We start from the raw sequence: 16,052 nt of genomic DNA, 5'->3' as shown, positions 1-16,052 counted from the left end.
GTTTCATGAATTCTCATATCAGGCCTTTCCTGGAGCCAGGCTGATAGACATATGGAATTCCATATGTCTATCTTCCTTTTTGACAATCTAAATATCCACAAAATGTTTCCTTCAGTAATTTCTCGAGGGCTGATGCACCCATCCCAGGAAGGCCAGGCTTGGAAGATGTAGCTTTCAGGGACGCTTAGTTCAGTTGGGAGCACTGAATGTCAGTGGGATTAAACACCACTATAAAGTTGGCTTCCTGCAGCAGTATGGAAGAAATACCATCCTTCATACAGAATCTGGGATGTTAATAATGCAGACCAACCCTGATCAATGGGTGTCATCAATTGCATACAGGAAGAATGGCCATGAGGATGACTTACTGGAAAAGTGCAAGCAGCTAAAGAAGTTTACGCTAGCTTTTAAGGGAGTGTTAAGGGCCGAAAAATGACAAGCACTGACACGTTTGTTTAAATTTGCAAAGCCAACTACTTAATGACAGACAATTATCCTATTCCAAAATAGGACAAAAATGTTGGGTTTTTGACCTTACCGAGCAGCAGCTTTCATTATAACACATTTGTTTAGCTGATAACACGTGGTGGAATAAAATCATGTTTTCAAGATCCACCCCAGGAACTGAACATACCACACAGATAGACAGTACTTCAAATACATTAGGGAATGCAATATCAACTGAGCTGCTTCCTTTAATAAATAGGACGTAGCTGTCTGATTAGATCTTAAGCACTCAAAGCTGCTTTACATTTGCTCACATTAGTTACTATACTTCAAAGACAACTGGCTCCACGGCTTAGAAATGTACTTAGCACATGAAAGAGAAAATCTCAAAATTTTTGCATTCTTTTTCTTTAGAAACACCACACCACGCAATCAAAATTCACAGATTTTCTTTCTTAAATCACTCTCAAAACACTCAATAGCAAAGTTTAGGGTTCACTAACAATAAAATGAAGCACTCAAGAATGTTAATCAGATTTTTAAAAAATGTTCTGTAAAAACAAAAATTTACTGTTTTCTGCTTACTCAGAGAATGTAACTGAGTTACACAGACCAAGATGATCACAGGTTCAATCCAGTTAGCTCAACTAAGTAGCAACAAGAGTAAGCTAGAAAATGTTCTCAGAACACCTGGGCATGGGGAAAAGGAGACACAGGATGTACTGGGTGCCAATTAATGACAATCTAGTGGCCCCTTCTGCAATACCTATGACTAGAGATATACAGCACAGAAACAGACCCCTCAGCCATTCGAACCTGATCTCCTCTATGAATCTAGTCCTATTTGCCAGCATTTGGACAATATCCCTCCAAACCCTTCCTATTCATAGACTCATCCAGATGCCTGTTAAATACTCTAATTGTACTAGCCCCCACCACTTCCTCTGACAGTTCACTCCATACACACACCACCCTGTGTGTGAAAACGTTGCCCCTTAGATCCCTTTTAATCTTTCCCATCTCACCCCAAAACAATGGCCTCTAATTTTGGATTCCTGGAACCTAGGGAAATGACTGCTGATTTAACCTATCCATGCTCTTCATGATGATTTTATAAACCTCAAAAGGTCACCCTTCAGCCTCTGACGCTCTAGGGAAAGTAGTCCCAACCTATTTAACCACTCCCTACAGCTGAAACCCTCCAATCTTTGTAAACCATTTCTGAACCTTTCAATTTCACAACATAGGAGGGAGACCAGAACTGCATGCAATACTCCAAAAGAGGCCGAATCAATTTCCTGTACAGTTACAAAATGATATCCCAACTCCTACACTCAATACACTGACCAATAAAGACAAGCATACCAAATGTCTTCTTCTCTACCCTATCTACCTGCGTCTCAACCCTCAAGGAACTATGGACCTGCACTCCAAGGTCTCTTTGTTCAGCAACACTCCCAAGGACCTTAACATTAAAAGTTTACAAGTCTGCCCTGATTTGCCTTTTCAAAATGAACTCCATTTGCCACTCCTCAGTCTGTTGGCCCATCTGATCAAGATCCCATTGTACTGAGGTAACCTTCTGCGCTGTCCACTAAATCTCCAATTTTAGAGTCATCTGCAAACTTACTAACCATACCTCCTATGTTCACATTCAACTCATTTATATAAATCGACAGAAAGCAGTGGACCCAGTATCAACTCTTATGGCACACTGCTGGTCACAGGCCTCCAATCTGAAAAGCAACCCTCCACCACCACCAGTCTTCTACATTCAAGCCAATTCTGTATCCAAATGGCTAGCTCTCCCTGCTAACCAGTCTACCAGGAGGATCCTTGTTCAAAGCCTTACTGATGTCCACATAGATCACATCCACTGCTCTACCCTCATCAATCCACTTTCTTACTTCTTCAAAAACTCAGTCAAGTCTGTGAGACATTATTTCCCATGCACAATACCATGCTAACTATTCCTAATCAGTCCTTACTTTTCAAAATACATGTAAAAGGTGAAAGTGAGGACTGATGGAGATTAGAATTTAGAGTGTGGTGGTGGAAAAGCACAGGAGGTCAGGCAGCATCTGAGAAGCAGGAGAATCAATGTTTTGGGCAAAAGCCCTTCGGCAGGAATTTATGTAAACCCTTTCCCTCAGGATTCCCTCTAACAACTTACCTACCACCGACGTCAAGCTCACTGGTCTATTGTTCCCTAGCTTTTCTTTACCATCTTTCTTAAATAGAGGCATAATGCTCACCGACCTCCAGACTTCTGCACCTCACTTATTGCTATCGATGACACTACTATCTCAGCAAGGGGCCCAGCAATCTCTTCCCTCACTTCCCACAGAGTTCCAGAATATACCTGATCAGGGCCAAGGGATTTATCCACCTTTATGGGTTTTAAGACATCTAACACTACTTCCTCTGGAATATGGACATTTTCCAACACGTCACTATTTATTTCCTCAAGTTCTCTCGCTTCCATATCCTTCTCCACAGTAAACACTGATACAAAATATTCATGTAGTATCTCCTCCATTGCTTTGCTGATCTTTAAAGAATCCTATTCTTTCCCTAGTTACCCTTTTGTCCTTAATGCATTTGTAGAATCCCTTTGGATCTTCATTAACCCTATGTGCCAAAGCTATCTCATGTACCCTTTCTGACCTCCTGATTAGCCTCTTCAGTATACTCCTACTGCCTTTACAGTCTTCTCAGGATTCACTTGATCCCAACTGTCTATACCAGACATATCCTTCCTTCCTTTTTCTTGACCAAAACCTCAATTTCTTTAGTCATCTAGCATCCCCTACACCTACCAGCCCTTCACCCCAACAGGAACATACAGTCTCTGAACTCTCATTATCTCATTTTTGAATGCTTCCTATTTTCCAGCTGTCCCTTTACCTGCAAACATCTGCCCCAATCAACTTTTGATCTTAGATGTAGAAAAGTGGAATTTACTGGAATGGAATGCTGGAATGTAGGCTTGAATAGGGGTGGCACAACAGCTCACTGGTGCCTCACAGCACCAGGGTTCTGGGGTCGATTCCTGCTTTGGGTGACTGTCTGTGGGGAGTTTGCACGTTCTCCCCGTGTCTGTGAGAATTTCCTCTGGGTGGTCCAGTTTCCTTCCACAAACCAAAGATGTGCAGGTTAGGTGAATTGGCCAGGCTAAATTGTCGATAGCGTAAGGTGCATTAGTTAGGGGTAAATGTAGGGGAATGGGTCTGGGTGGGTTACTCTTCGGAGGGTTGTGTGGACTTGCTGAGCCAAAGGGTCTGTTTCCATACTGTAGGGAATCTAATGTAAACCTCCTCATTCATTCCACGATGAATGACCATTTGGTTGTGGATAAGACCAACAATGCCCATAGTATTTCCAGCAAGGAAAATCAACACAGAGCAAGAGAAAACTACCAGAGAAGCAAAGAAACATTTTGAACAAAAACATTACACTTAAGAGAGGGCTGATTATCACGGTTGGCTGGATGGCTAGTTTGTGATGTAGAGTGTTGTCAACAGCAGGGGCTCAATTTCTGCACCAGCTGAGGTTACCATGAAACCTCAACCTCTCCCCTTGCCTGAAGTGTGGTGACCATCAGATTAAACCACTACCAGGCATCTCTCTCTTATGAGAATACTTCCCCTTATGGGAGAGTCTAAGACTAGAAGGGATAGCCTAAGAATAAAGGCATGCCAACTTAAGACTAAGATGAGGAGGAAATTCTTCACATAAAGGCTGATAGCGTCTTTGAAACTTCTTGCCAAAGAGAGTTGTGGGAGCAGAGTCGTTGTGGTCATTTAAGGCTGAGATAGATAGATTCTTGATCATTAGGAGAATCAAGGGTAACACAAAAAAGGCAGGAAAGAGGAATATTGGATCAGCCATAATCCGAGTGAATACTACAGCATGCTCATGGGGCCCGATGACCTATTCCTATTTCTTATTATTTAACCGACACTCTTCATATACAGTCGGGGTATTGCTATAACGTGTTTCCTCAACGCGAATTTGCTTTTAACGCGATTGAAGAATTTACAGCATTATTTGTAGAATGTGAACTTTCCTTATGTGTACAGGCTCCATTAGTTTAAATGGCACGACTATTGTGCAAATTTCTTCTAACATGAGATTGCACAGTAACAGAACTACTGCGTTATATCAGAACTGACTGTACCTCAAATACAAAAGTGTACTGTAATATTCTGTCTAATCATTATAGTTTATAGTTACATACCTCAATGCAAACATACTTCTTGCTCAAAAGGACACATGAAATAGGCACAGTTGATTGAACTTAAAGTCAATTTTTCCTCAAATACTGCAATCTACCACTATGTCCGAGCAGTCAGTTGAGGGTGCGAGCAAGAAGGCTCTGTGTTGGTCAGTCTTATGGCAAATTGCACCATCATTCACATGATTTACAGAACATGGAACATGGAACAGTACAGGCCCTTCGGACCTCGATGTTGTGCTGACCTTTTATCCTACTCTAAGATAAAACCAACCAACATACCCTTCATTTTACTATCAACTTGCCTATCCAAGTGTCACTTAAATGTCCTTAATGTGTCTGACTATCACCACTGGCATTGTATTCCATACACGTACCACTCTCTGTGTAAAGGAGCGAAAGAACTAAACTCTGACATCTCTCCTAAAGCTTCCTCCAATCACTTAGAATTATGCACCGTTTTGATAGCCATTTCTGCCCTGGAAAAAAGTCGCTTGGCTATTCACTCCAAATATGCTCTCATCATCTTGCACATCTCTGTCAAGTCACCACTCTTCATCGCTCCAATGAGAAAAGCCCTAGCCCCATCAACCTTTCTTTATAAGATATGTCCTCCTGTCCAGGCAGCATCCTGGTAAATCTCCTGTGCAGTGTCTAAAGCTTCCACATCCTTCCTATAATGAGGCAACCAGAACTGAACACAATATTCCAAGTGTGGTCTAACTAGGATTCTATAGAGCTGCAGCATATCCTCGTGGCTCTTAAACTCGATTCCCCTGCTAATGAAAGCCAACACACCATATGCCTTCTTAATAACCCTATCAACTTGGCTGGCAACTTTGAGGGATTTCTGGACATGGACCCCACGATCCCTCTGTTCCTCCACATTGCCATGAATCCTACCATTAACCCAGTATTCTGTATTCAAATTTGATCTTCCAAAATGAATCACTTCAGACTTTTCCCACATTGAACTCCAACTGCCCAGTTCTGCAACCTGTCAATGCCCTGTTGCATTACATGACAGCCCTCCACACTATTCACCGCTTTACCAACCTTCAGGTCATCAGCAAACTTACTAACCCATTCTTTCACTTCCTCATCCAAGTCATTTATATTAAAAAAAAAGCATGTCCTAGGACAGATCCCTGTGGAACACCACTGGTCATCAAGCTCCAGGCTGAATACTTTCCATCTACTACCACCCTGTCTTCTATGGGCCAGCCAATTAATTCTGTATCCAGACAGCCAAATTTCCCTGTATCCCATGCCGCCTTACTTTCTGAATGAGCTTACCATGGGGAACCTTATCAAATGCCTTGCCATAATCCATGGACACCACATCCACTGCTCTAGCTTCATTAATGTGTTTTATCACATCCTCCATCCTAACATTTTCCATCCTTCAATCATCTGACACTACTCCAGTGAGGACGCAAAGATCATCGCCAAAGGCGCAGCAATCTCTTCCTCGCTTCTTGTAGTAACCTTGGATAGATTACCTCTGCCCCAGGGGACTTATCTAGCCTTACATTTTTCAAAATTTTCAGTACATCATCTTTCTTAATATCAACCTGTTCAAGCATATCAGCCTGATCCACACTGTCCTCACAAACGACAAGGTCCTGGTCAGTAAATAGCAGTGATATGTATGCCCCCAGTATACATTTCTATTACTAGTATGTGTTTTTACATTGATTGTGTGGACCTCTTGATTATTCAGAATACTTCTTCAGTTTGACATATTCCTCATCCAATAGGTGCTAACTAACAAAAAAGTTTGCTGTATATAACTAAGACAAAAATTTAGAAAATGCAGCAATTCAACTGTACAGCACTCTGAACAGAGCACCTGAATGTGAAGGTACATGGAAGCCATCCGAAAATTGGAGACATTGAAGAGAAGTCCAATGCTCTTCCCCAGTGCCAGAGTTCTTCACTGAAGGATCATATTGGCAAATTATACAGGAAAGTTGAAAACTGGAGGCAATTTGTAAAATAAAGATCTGACAAGGTAACAAAACCACAAGTTTATGGAAAAAATAGAATACAGGAAGCTCCTTGCACCAAGTACGATGCAGTGAACTCCAGATATAGAGTGGAGATGAAAATTCTGGAAATTTTTAACAATGGGAAAGATGGAAAAAAGTTTAATTTTCTTTCCAAAATAATAGTGAGACAAGCTGAACAGGCTTACTCAACTATACGTGCCTCTGAAATACCACATATAACCTTTATGTGTAACATTTTAATATATACCACACCTCAGTCTTTCTGAATTAAATGGCATCATATTGACAACTGTTAATAAAGACAGTTACCTGCTAAACAAATTAATTTTAAGCTTGTAACACCAAGTCTGGATTCTAACATTATTTTCTAGCTCTACCTCAGTGGGTAAGCAGTTGTAATCATTCTACCATCAGTTACTTCATGCCACCTCAGTGAAACATGGAAGCTTACACAGAGAAAATGCAACAAATACATGGGATCAAGTTGAAATTGGTCCAGGTTCAACTGTGGCAAATTCTATTGTTGAAGACAGGTCAATAGGTGTGGGCTCACTTTTTCAATTCTTTTCAGGAAATTGGGCATTCTGCCCTCATGATGGTGGTTGCGACCTTTTCTGCCTATACCCACTAGAGACAATAAGAAAACAAAAATTCCACAATTTTTGACCCAGTTAAAATGAAGGAAAGGTGGTAAAATTCTAGGACAGGATAGCATATAGTTTGAAGGGACCTTTGTCCTTCTAAGTGGTACAGGTCACAGGTTTGGAAGATGCTGTCAAAGCAGCATTGCAAGTTGATGTGCTTATCATATAACATGCACAACACAGCCACTGTGCATCCACTATAGGCGTGAGTGTTTAATGTGTTGAATGCGGTGCCAATTGATAGGGTTGCTTTGTCCTGAATGATGCCACTCGTGGCTGTTGTTGAAGATGAACTCATTTAGTCAAGTGCAGAGTAGCCCATCACATTCTTGACTTATGTCACGTAGACTTGGGACAAACTTGAAGGCAATGTCACCAAGCCTCACTTGGTTTTTTTTTATATTCACATGTGGGATATGGACATTGCTGGCTGGGCCAGCATTTATTGCCCATCCCCAATTGCTCTTGAGGAAGTGGTGGTGAGCTGCCTTTTTGAACTGCTGTAGTCCATGTGTTGTAGGCAGATCCACAATACAACCATAGTATTTATACAGCCTGTCTGGTCAAATTTCTGAGTAGTGCTAGCTCCCCCATGATATGTTTGGACTAAGTCTGCATTGTGGGCAGCAGCTGAGTAACACTGCAGAAGAACCAGTGAGCATTGGAACTACTACAAGTCAACACTGATAACATTAAGTTACTGTTGATCAGGCTGTAATCAGTGGCACTGAATTTGTCATGCTTTTTATGAATAGGATGTACCTGAACAACTTCCATATTGTCAAGTACATGCTGGTGTTGTAGCTGTACTGAAACATCTTAACTAGGTGCCTGGCAAGTTCTGGGGTACGAGTTTTCAGTGCTGTTGATGGAATGTTGACAAGGCTCAGAGCTTTTGCACTATCTTCAGCTATTTCCTAATAGCTTATGGAATTAAACTGAATTAGCTGAAAATTGGCATCAATGTTAGAAAATGTCAACTTGACCAACAGACTGCCATCAATGTCAGACGATCAACTACTACCCTCAACACAGAAGTCAGTTACAAAGCAGTCATCTGAAATGTTAAGCAGAACAGCTATTTCAAGCAATTCTAAATCTTTGCATCTTAGTATTGGCAATAAGCTTATTCAACTTGCAGTATATGTCTCTTTAAAATCTTTGCAAGTAAAATGTATTATTTTCTGACTATCTTGTACCTTTATGTAACCTTGCGCAATAAAGTAATTATCACACACCTAGAGTAATAGAATTTTACATTATGAAAAGAGGCCATTCTATTCAGTGGGAATTAATATATTTAATGGCTTGAACACAATTTCTTAATAATTTATTTAGTGGCATTTCCATATGTCTTGTTACTGTTAGTCACTACCTGTAAAATGGCTTTCCTTCATTCATAAATACTGGTAAAATTGTTCACTTATTGTGCAAATCAACCTAAATCACAGAAAGGTTGAATTACTTCCTCCTATGATTTAGCCAATCATGTTCATGGCCATTCTCTGCAATAGCAATTCAGCTAATACCATTTTCCACGTGTTTCCTTTAAAAGATTCAAATTCTCTCTTCAGTTAGTCTCCAAATCCCTCTTAAAAGTCTCATTTGAACCTGCCTCCACCACAAACACTGGCAATGAATTCCAGATCATAACCAGTTGACATGCCAAATGTAGGCAAATTGAACTTTTATATTTTGGGAAACCTGGTCAGCATGCTAAATATCTCGAATGACTTTTTAATTCTATTTTTGTTTGCCGTTTAATCTGAACAGTTTCTACTTAATGTATAAATTCACAACTCAAATCTCCTCTTAGCTTTCTCTGAGGAGAACACCATCAGCTTCGCCAATGTATCTACATTTTCATTTAAATCATACTGGCTTCAAACCTTTTGACTTTGTTTCTCTCTCCACAAATGCTGCCAGACCTGCTGCATAATAATGTAGATTATTATCTACATTATCTCGGCACCCCTGCAAGCTTGTGGCTGGTTCTGCAGAAAGGTTGAAGAACTGAGTAGGTTAAACATTTCAGGTTTCTTCCCACTTCGAGATTCTGCAATATTTACTGAGCATTTCTAACAGTTTGTGCTTTCATTTCTACCTCTGGCTAGATTAGAGTCATGTTTACTACTGAACAAGATACTCACAGGTGAGGAGCCGAAGACTGGAGGTTGGCTAACCTGGTGCCACTGTTTAAGAAGGGTGGTAGGGACAAGCCAGGGAACTATAGACCAGTGAGCCTGACGTCGGTGGTGGACAAGTTGTTGGAGGGAATCCTGAAGGACAGGATGTACATGTACTTGGAAAGGAAATGACTGATTAGGGATAGTCAACATGGCTTTGTGCGTGGGAAATCATGTCTCACAAACTTGATTGTGTCTTTTGAGGAAGTAACAAAAAAGATTGATGAGGGCAGAGCAGTAGACGTGATCTATATGGACTTCAGTAAGGTGCTCGACAAGGTTCCCCATGGGAGACTGATTAGCAAGGTTAGATCTCACGGAATACACAGGGAGAACTCGCCAGCTGGATGCAGAACTGGCTTAAAGGTAAAAGACAGAGGGTGGTGGAGGGTTGCTTTTCAGACTGGAGGCCTGTGACCAGTGGAGTGCCACAAGGATCAGTGCTGGGTCCTCTACTTTTGGTCATTTACATAAATGATTTGGATGCGAGCATAAGAGGTACAGTTAGTAAGTTTGCAGATGACACCAAAATTGGAGGTTAGTGGACAGCAAAGAGGGTTAACTCAGATTACAACAGGATCTGGACCAGATGGGCCCATGAGCTGAGAAGTGGCAGATGGAGTTTAATTCAGATAAGTGTGAGGTGCTGCATTTTGGGAAAGCAAATCTTAGCAGGACTTATACACTTAATGGTAAGGTCCTAGGGAGTGTTGCTGAACAAAGAGACCTTAGAGTGCAGGTTCATAGTTCCTTGAAAGTGGAGTCGCAGGTAGATAGGATAGTGAAGGTGGTGTTTGGTGATGTTGTCCTTTATTGGTCAGAGTATTGAGTACAGGAGTTGGGAGGTCATGTTGCGGCTGTACAAGGCATTGGTTAGGCCACTGTTGGAATATTGTGTGCAATTCTGGTCTCCTTCCTATCGAAAAGATGTTGTGAAACTTGAAAGGGTTCAGAAAAGAATTATAAGGATGTTACCAGGGTTGGAGGATTTGAGCTGTTTTTCCTGGAGCGTCGGAGGCTGAGGGGTGACCTTATAGAGGTTTACAAAGTTATGAGGGGCATGGATAGGGGAAAATAGGCAAAGTTTTTTTCCTGGGGTCGGGGAGTCCAGAACTAGAGGGCATAGGTTTGGGGGGAGAGGGGAAAGATAGAGAAGAGATCTAAGGGGCAACCTTTTCATGCACAGGGTGGTACGTGTATGAAATGAGCTGCCAGAGGAAGTGGTGGAGGCCGGTACAACTGCAACATTTAAGAGGCATTTGGATGGGTATATGAATAGGAAGGGTTTGGATGGATATGGACCGGGTGCTGGCAGGTGGGACGAGATTGGGTTGGGATATCTGGTCGGCATGGATGGGTTGGAGGGTCCAGAGGACTGGAAATGGTGAATGTAACACCCCTGTTTAAGAAAGGAGGGAGGGAGAAGACAGGATAGTAGAGTATAGGCCAGTTAGTCTGACCTTGGTCATTGGCAAGATTTTAAAGTTCATTATTAAGGAGTTTAGAATGATGAGCAAGTTTCTCACTGAGTCTTAGAGAATATTCAGAGGCCTGGATAGAATGATACGGAGATGATGTTTTCATAGTAGGAGAGACTGGGATCTGAGGCCACAGCCTTAAGAGTAAGGGGGTGATTCTTTAGAACCGAAACAAAGAGGAATTTCTTCTGCTAGAATCTGTGGAACTCACTGCCACAAAAGACAATGTCGCTAAGACAGAGATACACAGGTTCTTATTAGTAAGGGGATAGAGAATTATGAGGAGAATGCAGGAGAATGGGGCTGAGAAACACATCAGCCATGGCTGAATGGTGGAGAGAGGACTTCATAGGCTGAATGCCAATTCTGTTCGTGTATCTTACGGTCTTACAGATTCTAAAATCACAAATATAATAGGTGAATGGCATTGCATAAAATTTGCCTGTTCGGAATCAGATCAAACCAGAATATTAATATGTAAATCAATTGCAAACATAACATTGCAAACTAGCACATTTAAATCTAACACAAGTGATCAGACATGAAACTAGTAAAATTGTTAGAGGCAGTGAGGCTTAACAGTTCAGCGCCAGTCTTAAGTTGTTCCTTGGTCAGAGGATGGCATCTACACAGCATTGAAATTTTCTGTAGTGGATTTTCTTGTGAATGAAAAGCAGATTCCTGACCTGTGGGTCTTTGAGCACATCCTGCCAGACAGAGATCTGGAATGCAGGATTTTCTTTCCATTTTTGCCTTTTCTACTACTGTTCTTCCCTCCCAAGGCATTTCGGCTCAACGCATGGTGCAGCTTAAAAGAGATGCTATTGTCATATTGAACAACTGGTAGCAAGCTCTTTCCGGATATTAATACAATGCTGCTACATTTCAGGGAGAGCTTCAGTGTCTCTCAAAAGTTTCCACACTGAATATTTGAGTGTTTAGCAAACAGATGGTATTCAGCTATCTGGGCACTGCATCCAGTCCATCACAGATGATTTTACAGGAGTTCTGCCTGAATACTTGGAGAGATGATTATTTTTTAAAAAAAGACACTAGTATTTGTTCAATAGTGCTTCCATTCAATCTGGAGTGTATGGTACAGGCAATACTGAGGAAATTTCTCTGACTCTTTTACATCAGTCATACACAGCCCAGGTGTCACTGCAATACAGGTATGTGATGACAACTGCTCTTACACTAGGTTTTGTTAACACAAAGTCATGAGCCAGTTAGTTGAATAAATTAAATGATTACATGAAAATGTTTGTAAAAGTTTTCATCTCCAGCTCCAATGTTCTGTAAGATTTAAACCAAAAGAATGCTGTCATCTCCACTTTTCATAGATCTCAGCACCCACCCTCAACATACTTAGAACAGCATTATGATGATTTCTGGCTGCTTCCTGCTGAGTTTGGAATATCTTTTACAATACAGTCTCTAACTCTTTCTTATCAGGCAATTCCCCCCTACAATTGAGATGTTAAAGAGTTAACTTGCTTTGCTGACGTAAGAAATTGGATGTCCTGGAGGGGTGTGCTTTTCTGTCTTGCAGGCAGCATGTGACAATCTAATCATACTCTGTAAATGCTGCAATTTAAGGAATAACCTAATCATACATTGTTTATGGATCGCATGTGACTACAGGGGAGTAGCGGGGTGGGGGGGGGTGGTTGTGTCTTGCATATATGATTGACTGTCATGTAAAACACTATTAAAGGGAGGATGGTTCCTTTGTTCAGAAAGCTTCGCTTGATGCACTCCAGAAGCACCGTAAAGTGTGTTAAGTGACCCTCCAAAAGCTTGTACTTGCTGAAACGAATCGTGGATGTTCACAGAGATTGGCGTATTGCAGTTGCATCAAGCGTGTAAGAATCTCAAGAAGGGAACCTAACATTTGGTGGTAAGAGTGGGATTCCAACATATATGGAGCTTCGAGGCAGACTGAGTAAGAGATCACCTGCGTGACGTTATCATGAAGCAGATGGGCCAGCTAGGTAAGATTTACCTTGATCTCTCTCACTAAACCCACTACTCAGTCGGCCCCTCATTCCCTAGGACTATGTAGTGATGGAATCTCTGAGATAACTTATGCTTTTGTACGCCAACTAGTTCGACCTAGGGAGGTTAGAATCCCCCTGGAATTCAGAGGTTAGAGTCCTCTAATAGCAGAACTCGAGGTCCTGGAACATAGTACATAAAGTAAAGGATAACTACTGTGTCTGTCTCAATCACCCTGCCTTAGACCGGTTGTTAAGAGGGCAAATCCTCCACGCGAAAGTCAGGTTCCTGAAGTTGCTGTGGAGACAGAGGACACTGGACTAGTATATGGAGATAAGTTAGGAAGTTGAATCTTAAAAATGGGACAGACGATGTATAAGTTGGGTGTCGGAACCCCTTTGCATCAGTTATGACCGGATAACCCCCAAAACAAGGAATAGTTCAGGTGCCCGTCAGGATGTTTAAACACAAAATTGAGAAATTTGGCTGATGGGAGGCACTTGGGACATAGATAAATATTTAAAAGCTGAGATGGCAATTTGGAAATGTAATATGGGGACTAAATGGAAAACCTTAATACCCATGTGGAGAAAGACTGCTGCGGAAATAACAGATAAATCTAAATAGGCCAGCTGGGAGAATAAAGCACATCAAAGAGGGATTAAAAAGTGTGAGATCATGAGGGAAACTCTAAGTCTTGGGAGGTGCTGAAGAGTCAGTGTGAGGATGATAATACAAGTAGAGAACAACAGGAAAAATTGAGAAAGGAGGCAAAATAAGGAAACAAAGTTGAAACACCAAACTGGACCATTAAGTGGGAATAAGTACCTCTTGACATTTCTGATCTGCTAATAATGTTTCAAAGTAATGACACCGATAGCTAGCTATGGTCACAACACTGATTTCTGATGTCCTCAGTGAGGCCTATTCAAAACTTAATATATGTCTGAAATCTCCTCAAAGCCATCCTTCGCCCCAAGCAATTGCCCATAATCAAACGCTAGCGAGTTTTAAGAAGGTTTGTAGCTCAGGTTGAGATTCTGGATGTAGGTTTGCTCGTGGAACTGGAAGGTTTGTTTTCAGATGTTTCATCACCATACTAGGTAACATCTTCAGTGAGCCTCCGGACAAAGCAGGTGTTTCCTGCTTTCTATTTATATGCTTGCATTTCTTGGGGTGGCGATGTCATTTCCTGTGGTGACATCATTTTCTATGGTGATGTCATTTTCTGTGTTTTCCTCAGAGGGTGGTAAATGGGATCCAAGTCAGTGTGTCCGGTTGGAATGCCATGCTTCTACGAATTCTCATGCATGTCTCTGTTTGGCTTGTCCTAAGATGGATGTGTTGTCCCAGTTGAAGTGGTATCCTTCCTTATCTGTATGTAAGGATATGAGTGAGAGAGGGTCATGTCATTTTGTGGCTAGTTGATGTTCATGTATCCTGGTGACTAGTTTCCTGCCTGTTTGTCCTATATAGATTTTGTTATAGTTCTTGCATGGTATTTTGTAAATGACATTAGTTTTGCCTGTTGTCTGTATAGGGTCTTTCAAGTTCATTAGTTGCTGTTTTAGTGTGTTGGCGGGTTTGTGTGCTACTATGTTGACTTTGTCGACATATTGACTTGGATCCCATTTACCAACCCCTGAGAAAAAGAACAGGAAGTGACATCACCAACCCAAGAAAACCAAACATTTCAATAGAAAGCAGGAAACACCAGCAGTGCTTCATCCAGAGGCTCACTGAAAATGTTACCTAGTTTGGTGACAACACATCTGAAAATGAACATTCCAGCTCAGCGAGCAAACCTACATCCATAATCAAATGTGCTACCCATGTAATGGACAATACGTACGTCAGCACTGGCAATGCCAGAGCTAATCGAGCTGCCAAGGATGCGGCAACAGCCCGCAATTCTATTGTGCCCTCTATGAACCGGCAGGCGCTAAATCGATCACCTGCCTCAAAAACAACAGGCATACCCTGACCTAGAAAAACAAATATGTAAGACGCTTGGGTGTTCGCACTCTGAATCAAAAGGCCTCTGGATCACTCTGGTTCGCCAAGTGTGTATACCTGATACTTTGTTACCAACGCTTATTGACTGCCTTCATACTGATACTCACCTTGACAAGGGAAAGAGAGAAGGAAATACAAAGATACCTTCAGCAGCTAAAGTTTCTCCATTCACAGGTAAAGCATACCTTCGGACCACCACCTGCACCTCCACAACCTAATCCAAGTCCCCACTCCACTTACCCAGCCACCTGGAAATGTTACTCATTGTGTCCTCAGCGCCAAGTCACATTCCTGAGAATCTTGCTCAGCGCTTCTGATACACATATGACCACTGAACGTATCACACCCATTCTGGCAACCCCTCCTGCTATCGCAGCACCACCTGCCCGGAGTAGGGGGATACAATAGATTCAATTGGCTCCCCAGTCATTAGCATGGAAAACAATGAAGCTAACAAAGGTGAAGAAGAGGTCTGTGTGCTTTTTGTCAGTGGACTTTCTATGGATATTACACCATGTGAGCTTTACCTTCTCTTTTGACCATTTAAAGGTTATGAAGGTTCACTGATCAAGCTAACACCACAACGGCCAGTTGCTTTTGTTATATTTGACAGCAGAGCGGGAGCAGAAACAGCAAAGAATGCATTAAATGGCATTCGATTTGATCCAGAAAATCCTCAGACTCTCCGGTTGTAATATGCAAAGGCAAACACGAAGATGGCCAAAAACAAACTGATGGCTACACCTAACCTCACAGATATGCATCCTGCCTTGGCAGCACATATTCATTGCATAGGTCCCCGACAACGTTGCAGGAACAGCCCTGATCCCTGCATCTCCAGAGGCCTGGGCTCCCACAACAGAACTGACCCCTGCCAGACCTGATTGTGTTTTCAGGTTGGACTTTACTGAAAATGATTTTAGATAACTGACTCATTTCCACTCAACTTAGAGGGGGTGGAGTGGTTACTAAGGACTGTGGATTTAAGAACTTTACTGGTGAACACTTTTTCCCACATAGGAGGATCCTGGGGA

The 16,052-nt window shown here is 41.8% G+C and overlaps 1 protein-coding gene across 4 annotated transcripts in view; it reads right to left on the bottom strand.

The window, feature by feature from the left end:
- Positions 1-16,052, bottom strand: part of znf638 (zinc finger protein 638) — a 221,808-nt gene that overhangs the window by 104,869 nt on the left and 100,887 nt on the right. The window lies entirely within an intron of this gene.

This window comes from Chiloscyllium punctatum, chromosome 1 (assembly GCF_047496795.1).
Source record: "Chiloscyllium punctatum isolate Juve2018m chromosome 1, sChiPun1.3, whole genome shotgun sequence".
In the NCBI taxonomy this organism is placed as follows: domain Eukaryota; kingdom Metazoa; phylum Chordata; class Chondrichthyes; order Orectolobiformes; family Hemiscylliidae; genus Chiloscyllium; species Chiloscyllium punctatum.
The sequence above is the reverse complement of the archived record's forward strand: the minus strand, read 5'-3'. Positions and strand labels throughout refer to the sequence as shown.